Here is a 10,568-nt window from a genome sequence, read left to right as displayed (position 1 = left end):
ATCCTCTACATAGAAAACCCTAAAGACTCTACCAGAAAATTACTAGAGCTAATCAATGAATATAGTAAAGTTGCAGGATATAAAATTAACACACAGAAAGCCCTTGCATTCCTATATACTAACAATGAAAAAACAGAAAGAGAAATTAAGGAAACAATAGCATTCACCATTGCAACAAAAAGAATAAAATACTTAGGAGTATATCTACCTAAAGAAACAAAAGACCTATACATAGAAAACTATAAAACACTGATGAAAGAAATCAAAGAGGACACAAACAGATGGAGAAACATACCGTGTTCATGGATTGGAAGAATCAATATTGTCAAAATGGCTATTCTACCCCAAAGCAATCTATAGATTCAATGCAATCCCTATCAAGCTACCAATGGTATTTTTCACAGAACTAGAACAAATAATTTCACAATTTGTATGGAAATATAAAAAACCTTGAATAGCCAAAGTAATCTTGAGAAAGAAGAATGGAACTGGAGGAATCAACTTGCCTGACTTCAGACTATACTAAAAAGCCACAGTCATCAAGACAGTATGGTACTGGCACAAAGACAGAAATATAGATCAATGGAACAGAATAGAAAGCCCAGAGATAAATCCACGTACCTATGGACACCTTATCTTTGACAAAGGAGGCAAGGATATACAATGGAAAAAAGACAACCTCTTTAACAAGTGGTGCTGGGAAAACTGGTCAACCACTTGTAAAAGAATGAAACTAGAACACTTTCTAACACCATACACAAAAATAAACTCAAAATGGATTAAAGATCTAAATGTAAGACCAGAAACTATAAAACTCCTAGAGGAGAACATAGGCAAAACACTCTCTGACATAAATCACAGCAGGATCCTCTATGACCCACTTCCCAGAATATTGGAAATTTAAAAGCAAAACTAAACAAATGGGACCTAATGAAACTTAAAAAGCTTTTGCACAACAAAGGAAACTATAAGTAAGGTGAAAAGACAGCCCTCAGATTGGGAGAAAATAATAGCAAATGAAGCAACAGACAAAGGATTAATCTCAAAAATATACAAGCAACTCCTGAAGCTCAATTCCAGAAAAAATAAATGACCCAATCAAAAAATGGGCCAGAGAACTAAACAGACATTTCTCCAAAGAAGACATACAGATGGCTAACAAACACATGAAAAGATGCTCAACATCACTCATTATTAGAGAAATGCAAATCAAAACCACAATGAGGTACCATTACACGCCAGTCAGGATGGCTGCTATCCAAAAAGTCTACAAGCAATAAATGCTAGAGGGCGGGAGAAAAGGGAACCCTCTTACACCGTTGGTGGGAATGCAAACTAGTATAGCCACTATGGGGAACAGTGTGGAGATTCCTTAAAAACTGGAAATAGAACTGCCATATGACCCAGCAATCCCACTTCTGGGCATACACACAGAGGAAACCAGATCTGAAAGAGACACGTGCACCCCAATGTTCATCGCAGCACTGTTTATAATAGCCAGGACATGGAAGCAACTTAGATGCCCATCAGCAGATGAATGGATAAGGAAGCTGTGGTACATATACACCATGGAATATTACTCAGCCATTAAAAAGAATTCATTTGAACCAGTCCTAATGAGATGGATGAAACTGGAGCCCCTTATACAGAGTGAAGTAAGCCAGAAAGATAAAGAACATTACAGCATACTAACACATATATATGGAATTTAGAAAGATGGTAACGATAACCCTATATGCAAAACAGAAAAAGAGACACAGAAATACAGAACAGACTTTTGAACTCTGTGGGAGAAGGTGAGGGTGGGATGTTTCAAAAGAACAGCATGTATACTATCTATGGTGAAACAGATCACCAGCCCAGGTGGGATGCATGAGACAAGTGCTCGGGCCTGGTGCACTGGGAAGACCCAGAGGAATCGGGTGGAGAGGGAGGTGGGAGGGGGGATCGGGATGGGGAATAAGTGTAAATCTATGGCTGATTCATATCAATGTATGACAAAACCCACTGAAATGTTGTGAAGTAATTAGCCTCCAACTAATAAAAAAATAAAAAAAAAAAAAAAAAAACTAAAAAAAAAAAAAAAAAAACCACATATGCTATATATGGATTAGGCTTAAACTGTCTTGCCTGGAGAATTCCATGAACAGTGGATCCTTGTGAGCTACAGTCCATGGGGTCACAAAGAGTTGGACACAACTGAGTGACTAACACTCTCACTTTTAAACTGTCTTTGGAAGAATACATGTAAAACTGGTAATCATTTCTTGCTTTAGATACAAATGGTTGGTCATTCAAGTGAGACACAAAATACAGATCTTTGGATGGAAACAATGAGTCTGGCTTTTGACCATTAAAGGACATCTGAGAAAAGGAGTCAGTGGGACTCAATAGAGAAAGGAAGGCAGGTATTATGTATTTCATATTTTCAAGTATTCTCTGAACTTTCAAATTATGTACATGCATTACTCATTTTATATTAAGTTGTAAACAAAATTAAAATATTAAGGAGAAAAAGAAGATACTGACAAAAAGATGAATGCCTGATACCAACTACTGCTTAATTCTATAACCAGTACATCAAAGTCTTTTTTTTTTTAATACTATGCATGTGGGAAAGTTATTCTTGAGAAATCTCTATGTATTACTATACACGATTGAGTAGATAAGTCAATAACATTTGTCTGAAAGACGACATGAGAGTCCAGAGCAAGCTAAAAAAATGAGTGTCATGTATTCAATGCCAAGTAAGTCCATTCTCCTATTCAAACTAAAATTCAGATTCAGCAAGGACCCACTGGGCACTCACTGTGTGTCAAACCCCCGTGTGCATACTGAAAGACAATAGGAACAGAGGGTCTGGTAGCTGGCTTTCTGCCCTAGATTTACTTTTGAGGGGAGAGGGAGGACACCTATGTTTATCTTCTACACTATCTGTGAAAAGGAACAAAAGTACTAAAAACTGCTCATTTTCCTCATTTCTGTTGCTGTTTAGCATTTCTTGGTATTTCTGGGATTTCTGCACTGAATTCTCAGCACATGTGCATCCCACACCGTTTCTCCCTCCTAACCTCCATTCATCACAAGCTCACAGCCCCCACAAACCCAAGCTAACATTCACAATCTCCTGGGTTTTCCCAGAACTCATACAACAGGCTGGTTACCCAGCCCCATACCGCTAACCCTGAAAATGGTTTAACTGTTAAACATCTGATGCTCCCTTTTAAAGCTCACATCACAGTCAAGTACAAGCAACAGTTCTTGATCTGAACTGGAAGCTTTTCATCTGGCTCCTAATTCGGGATAGCGGCACACTTCAGGAAAGAAAGCACCAGAACCACTCCAATTTATTATTATACCTGCTGTCTTGAAAGTACAGAGAATATGAAGGTGCACTGTAGTTTAGAATCACCATAGCATTTTATGTCTGAAGAACTAACACTTACCTCCACTCGAATGACAACAAAAAAGACCCAGAAAATTTAATCAAGTAGCCAGAATCCACATCTCTGGCCTCTTCTTCTGAAATGTGCTCTACTATGTTTTTGATGTTTCAAAATACAACTCTTACATATTAAACACTGTATTCCCATTTCATAATTCCTGTATGTAATAAGTACACACCAACGGCTGCATGCCAGCCACATGTCACAGAGGTTCACTCCTGTTTCACACCTGCACTAATTATTCCTTCTGCCTGCAACGCTCTTCCTTCTGGTATGTGCAGGGCTGGCTCCTTCCTGTCAGGCAGGGCTCAGCTCAGATGACTCCACCTCAGAGAGGTCCTCCCAGACCACCTGGTCTGAGGCAGCCCTTCCTCAGTCATTCTCCACCATATACATATATATATATATATATGTATATATATATATCCTGTTTATTTCTAAAAATCATGATCTGAAATCGCCTTCAGTTGTTTATCTCATAGTTTGTATCTCCTCACCAGATTATAAGGGCTTCCCTCATAGCTCAGTTGGTAAAGAATCTGCCTGCAATGCAGGAGACCCAGGTTCGATCCCTGGGTTGGGAAGATCCCCTGGAGAAGGAAATGACAACCCACTCCAGTATTCTTGCCTGGAGAAGCCTCATGGACAGAGGAGCTGGCAGGCCATAGTCCATGGGGTCAAAAGAGTCAGACACTACTTACAGACTCAACCACCAACTGATTATAAACTTCTTGAGAGCAGGGCCTAATCTGTCTTATTTATTAGGTTGGTGAAAAAGTAACTTTAGTTTCGGACCATGAATCTTAAATCACTGTAACTAGGCACAAACACATTTTTATTAATAAAAATAGAAACCTTAATGATCAACATATTTTTGCCAACGAGAAATAAGTTTGTTTATTGCTGTAGCATAAAAATCCATACTTTGGGATTTGAAAAACTCCTACAAAGCATTTCCTAACGCCTGCTGGCTGTGGAAGCATTTTCCCTGCAAAAAGTTGTCAAGATGCTTGAAGAAGTGGTTGTCGGTGTGTAAGAGGTCAGGTGAATATGGTGGATTAGGCAAAACTTCATAGCTCAATTTAAGAATATATTCCAGTATCAAACAGCAAAGTTCAACAATGCAAAACCACAATTACTTTTGAACCAACCTAATATCACTACATGCCTTGTGCCTAAAACAGTGAATAGCAGAGTGGACAGTCAAAACAAACATTTGTTCCTGAAACTGAACATAATATTGCATGATTTCCCACTCTACATTCCTACAAAATCTAATGATGTTAAAAATTATCAGCAGTTTTCAAATGCAATCTCATAAACATGAGTTGAACAAAATAAAGCCTTTGAAGAGTTGAAGCACTTCCTTAAGTACACAGTAACCTTCGGAGTAATCAGAGAAATTGTTTCCTACATCAACTCTCTGGTTAGAAATAACAATATCTATACCTACATCTCTGTCTGTCCATCTAACACCATCTGCATCTGAGATAACCTGTCAGGTCATCTAGTTTCTGTCTTGTAGCAGCTTACAACCTAACTGGAAGTTTCCATCTAATATTTCTTTCATACATAAACCACTTTACCCAAAGGAAATAAAGGAAGGCACTAAGGAATATGAGATTATGTACCTGATGAATTCTTCCCATCAGTAAGGTTTCTAGTGTTTTCATTGGGGGTAACAGTTGGAATAATTATTTGAGTAAGCTGTTCCCAAATTTCCACTACCTTTTCTGCAGAAATCTAACACTCAAACCAGGTGCATCTGTTCAAAACTGCTATGGTCCTGCTGGATCTGTGGATAAAGCCAACCCCACTAGAGCAGCCCAAGCAACTGTACCAAGGATGTACTAAACAACTGTACCAAGCCAAAGGCAGTCATGTATGGTGAGAACATTAAGGGAGGTCAACTGCTTTGTAAAATTATGCCCAAGAAAAGAGCTTCAGACTGGATGGTGGTACCTTGAACCTGAGACTCCCCTTTTGGGGGAAGCATTAATCCTAACTGATCAAGAAGAATGATCCTATATCCTTATACTGAACTGTTGTTCTGACATCTAATGTCCATTCTAGACTATGTTACATTTCCTTGCCCAAACCCTGTTATGAAAAACAATCTGGGCCTGTGCCTTTCTTGCACAGGAAGGATAAATCGATCCATCCCAGACCCTAAATAATATGCTCTCAGACTATACATGAAATGGGGGAGATTATTTTCTTTCTAAGAGGATGAAGCATCAAACAATCCCTGTACAAAAGAAGGTCAAAAGTATGTCTGTCTTCAAATAATTATTAGAACATACTAAAAAACAAAACCATCACATGTAACTCTGTGGTACAGCTAGAAAGTAACCTTAATTCCCCTTTCTTTAACCTCAAGTGTCTATCTTACTCTATAAACAAAAAAAATTCAGCTAGAATAACAGATAAGATTGGAGCATGAACCAGTAAAGTCTGAAAAACATATACAGTGGTTCTTTGTAAATCAGCAACTACAAAATATGTACTTGGTTCCATATAGTGTTAGATGCCAAGATGAATAAATCATAGAAAGCACTGATAGAACTCAGATGGAGACCAAAAACAAACACAATCGAGAACAACTGGATTTGCTGAATTCAATGCGGTGAGTCCTCTGTAATAGCAATACAGATCCATGTTTTAAGTGGTACTGCCAGCAGTCTCCTCTTTTCCCAACAGTAAATTGCACCCAATAAATTGGTAAATAGTATGTTCAAAAAATGACAATTTTTCTACAATTAGAAATGTTACTAACAAAACAAAATATTGAGCATCATGTCCTATTAAAAAACCACAAATTCAACAGGTTACATAAGGATCTTCAAGTTTCAGAGATATATCAAAGGGATAAAACAGTTATGCAAAAATCTTACACAATAAACAAAACAGTTTTATAATAGCTGTATTATCTGGTCTCTTCAGGAAAAAATTTGAGGCAATGCTTTTCCCCCTCAAGATAAATACCCTGTGCTAGAAGGAGCATTTAAAGTCATCTCAAGGACTCTAATGTGTGTATACATGTGTGTGATCAGTCGTGTCTGACTCTTTGCAACCCCTTGGACTACAGTCTGCTAGGCTCCTCTGTCCATGAAATTTTCCAGGCAAGAATACTGGAGTGAATTGCCATTTCTTAATCCAGGTTATCTTCCCAACCCAGAGATTAAGCCTGAAGCTGTTCTCAAAGTACTGCACTGATCTTTAATGATAATTCAGCAAGAAAAATAACAGTATGATCAGACTTTCATAATTAATCTAAATATAATTTTTAAAAAACAAGTAAAATAGATGTACACAAAATAGCTTTTAAGTAAACTTTTAAAAATTTCCCTAGGGAGGGGGGATCGGGATGGGGAATACGTGTGAATCTATGGTTGATTCATATCAATGTATGACAAAACCCACTGAAATGTTGTGAAGTAATTAGCCTCCAACTAATTAAAAAATAAATAAATTAATTAATTAATTTAAAAAAAAATTTCCCTAAATCTTCTCATACCCTAGAACCTTAAGATTTTCTTAAGTTCAGCTAAATAGTGAGTTAAACTCATTGAATATCTGAATCATTTTCAAATAAGATAAAACACTGAAAAAGTAAATACCGAAAATAAGTTTATCCACTTTTGGCTTTCTTTTACAGAGTTACTAAAGATATTTAGTTTTCTTAGTAAACATGTTTTATGCCATGCTAAAGAACTATACTATGAGAAAGCATGATTCTAGAAATTATGAATGGTATTCATAAATTGATTAAAGAATGCTTTATTAGAAACTAAGGTTACCAAGGGTTAAGAATTCTAATCCTTTAACATAATTAAAGCTACAAGAAATAGTAAATGAAAAATCTTCATATACAAGAAAAATAGGATGGTAAAAGAAGGTATAAGAGATGTATTTTTGTTGAAATAAAAGTAAGTAACTGTCCTAAAGCAGGCTTACCATTTCAGAAAGGGAAAGAGGAAAACACAGAATAAAATCTGAAGGGATATTAAGAAAGTTGTAGGTTTTTGGAAAGAGAATCTGGAAAAGGAATTTTATGAGTGATCAAGTTAGGTAAGATTGAAAGAATTTGTTGTAAGGGTTTAAAAAAAATAAGCTTTAATATCAATAGTGTACTTATGTAAAACTGGAACTTAATTTTCCATCATCTACTAAAAGACCAAAGTTTGCTTGGACTATGATCTGCTTCTGATAAAATTCTATGAAAGTTTTCTTTCTTACCTTCTAAGTACTCTTGTCTAGAAAGCAAAGATTTTGTGTTTTACCAAAATTATTTTTCTGTGCTTCATGTTATCTTAATCAGATCTTTGTTTTTACTTATGAAAACAAAGTCTTTTCAATTTTAAAAGAAAAATTTTGCTCAGAACTATGTAACCTTCTTAGGTAGTAAAGTATTGATTTATAATAATCTGGGATCATATTTAGTCAGATGTCTGAACTCGTTGATATTTTTGATAAACTTCCCCAAGATAAAATTCTAAATAAAGTCTTTTTGACCTGAAAGTAACACTGGAAATTTTCAGAGGGCTCTTACAACATCTCAAACGATTTGTTCTCTTTCTTTACAAAAAGAGAAATCAAACTATTTAGGCTCATTTGGCATGTTAAACTATATTGGAAGCACTGTTAAATAAGTGATGATAAACCTTCTTAGGTTATAATGCATGGTGAATGTTATTAATATAAATGTTCCAGAAATTTTATAAAATTCTGATATGTCCTGGTATGATGTTATCAGTCATACTCTAGTTAGTATCTTAAAATGTATGTCACAGAAATAACTAACTTCAGTCATCTGTTCATAGTGTATTCCTGGGGAATGAAACCTCAAACACCACACTCTGCAATCTGGAGATTTCATCTCTAGAAAGACTCCTTTCAATCCCACTGAAAAGGCCTCAATCACGTACTGTTAACCAACCTTGTGTCATTAAATCCTAAAAGAAGAAGACTCTTGGATTAACACATCACCTATAAGGAAAGGATCAAACCCAGAGTGGACTTGCACTGGTGACTTGAAAACAAAGACTTCTAAAAAATGAAGCAGACGACATCTGAAGGAGACAGCTTTTCCAAGATGACTGAACCAGGCCTGTATACCTTTTTCTCTCGTTCTTGGGAAGACAATGCTTTTATCTGCATTTCCCAAACTACTGCAAAAGGGGGAATTTCTCTGACCATTGGATCGGTCATTAGAAACTTCCATCTGTTCATGATAGTGGAAATACCTCGTTTTTCCCTGTAACCAACTGCTAATCACCAACATCCACTGGCTCATAGAGAAAGTAAGGGAATTACAAAAAGCATCTACTTCTGTTTCACTGACTACGCTAAAGTCTGACCGTGTGGATCACAACAAACTGTGGAAAATTCTGAAAGAGATAGGAGTAACAGACCACTCCTGAGAAACCTGTATGCAGGCGAAGAAGCAACAGTTAGAACTGGACATGGAACAACAGATTTGTTCAAAATTGGGAAAAGAATATGCCAAGGCTGTCACCCTGCCTATTTAACTTCTGGCAGAGTACATCATGCAAAATGCTGAGCTGGATGAAGCACAAGCTGGAATCAAAATTTCCAGGAGAAATATCAATAACCTCAGATATGCAGATGACACCATCCTTATGGCAGAAAGCGAAAAACTAAAGATGAAAAGCCTCCTGATGAAGGTGGAAGAGGAGAGTGAAAAACCTGACTTGAAACCCAACATTCAAAAAATGAAGATCATGGCATCTGGTCCCATCACTTCTTGGGAAATAGAAGGGGTGAAAGTAGAAACAGTGACGTTTTATGTTCTTAGGCCCCAAAATCACTGAGGATGGTGACTTCAGCCTTGAAATGAAACATGCTTGCTACTTCGAAGAAATGGTATGACAAGCTAGACAGCATATTGAAAAGCAGAGGCATCATTCCACTGACAAAGGTCCACATAGTCAAAGCTATGGTTTTTCCAGTAGTCATTTATACATGTGAGTTGAACCATAAAGAAGGCTGGACACAAAAGAATTGATGCTTTGGAACTGTGGTGCTGAAGAAGATTCTTAAGAGTCCCTTGGACAGCAAGGTGATCAAACCAATTAATCCTAAAGAAAATCAACCCTCAATATTCATTGGAAAGATGGATGCTGAAGCTACAATACTTTGGCCACCTGATGCAAAGAGCTGACTCATTGGAAAAGACCCTGATGCTGGGAAAGACTGAGGGCAAAAGAAGAAGGGGGCAAGAGAGAATGAGGTGACTGGATGGATTATTCACTGATTAAGCAGTGATCTGATTAAATGGACATGAATTTCAGCAAACTCTGGGAGACAGTGAAGGACAGGGAAGCTTGGCATGCTGCAGTCCGTGGGGTCACAGAGGCAGACACGACTTAGTGACTAAACAACAACAAATCACTTATATGTAGAATTTAAAATATGGCACAAATGAACCTATCTATGAAGTAGAAACAGACTCACAGATACACAGAACAAACATAGGGTCTCCAAGGGGGAGCAAGGGTCGGGGAGGGAGGGACTAGGGGTCTGGGGTTAGTAGATGCAAACCATTACACATAGAACTTCTCAGTTCTATATAACAACAGTACACAGGGAACTACATTTAATATTCAGGAATAAACCAAAATGGAAAAGAAAATAAAAAAGAATGTATACATGTATATAACTAAGTCATTTTGCTGGACAGCAGGAATTAACACAACATTGTACATTAACCGTATTTCAGTAAAAAATCTCCATGATATAGCACAACACTGTGAATGTATTTAATGCAACCTGTACACCTAAAACTGGCCAAATCTGTGAATTTTTAGTTATGTGTATGTTTAAACAATAAAATAAAACAAAAAACAAAAACTCCCAAGAAGTTAGAGCTTGGTCCCTTTTGCACTGTGTCCACACATTACAGACACTCAATAGTCATTGAATAAAGTACAAAAAACAGGAGGGACAGGATTTGTGTACCTTTTGAAGTTTCTACCTCTGTCACTCTTAATAAAGGCAGTGAGAAGATAAACTAAATATAACTTAGTAGAAACATGTGTTGATGGTACTATTATTTATAACATCAGTCTGGTTCCTATCCTTGCATGTTAATTCAGAAAA

The 10,568-nt window shown here is 36.8% G+C and overlaps 1 protein-coding gene across 1 annotated transcript in view; it reads right to left on the bottom strand.

Moving 5' to 3' along the window:
- Positions 1-10,568, bottom strand: part of TMEM123 (transmembrane protein 123) — a 98,231-nt gene that overhangs the window by 45,134 nt on the left and 42,529 nt on the right. The gene's annotated exons all lie outside the window — the stretch shown is intronic.

This window comes from Cervus canadensis, chromosome 11 (assembly GCF_019320065.1).
Source record: "Cervus canadensis isolate Bull #8, Minnesota chromosome 11, ASM1932006v1, whole genome shotgun sequence".
Classification (NCBI taxonomy): domain Eukaryota; kingdom Metazoa; phylum Chordata; class Mammalia; order Artiodactyla; family Cervidae; genus Cervus; species Cervus canadensis.
Note: the sequence above shows the minus strand (reverse complement) of the source record. Positions and strands in the feature narration are given on the sequence as shown.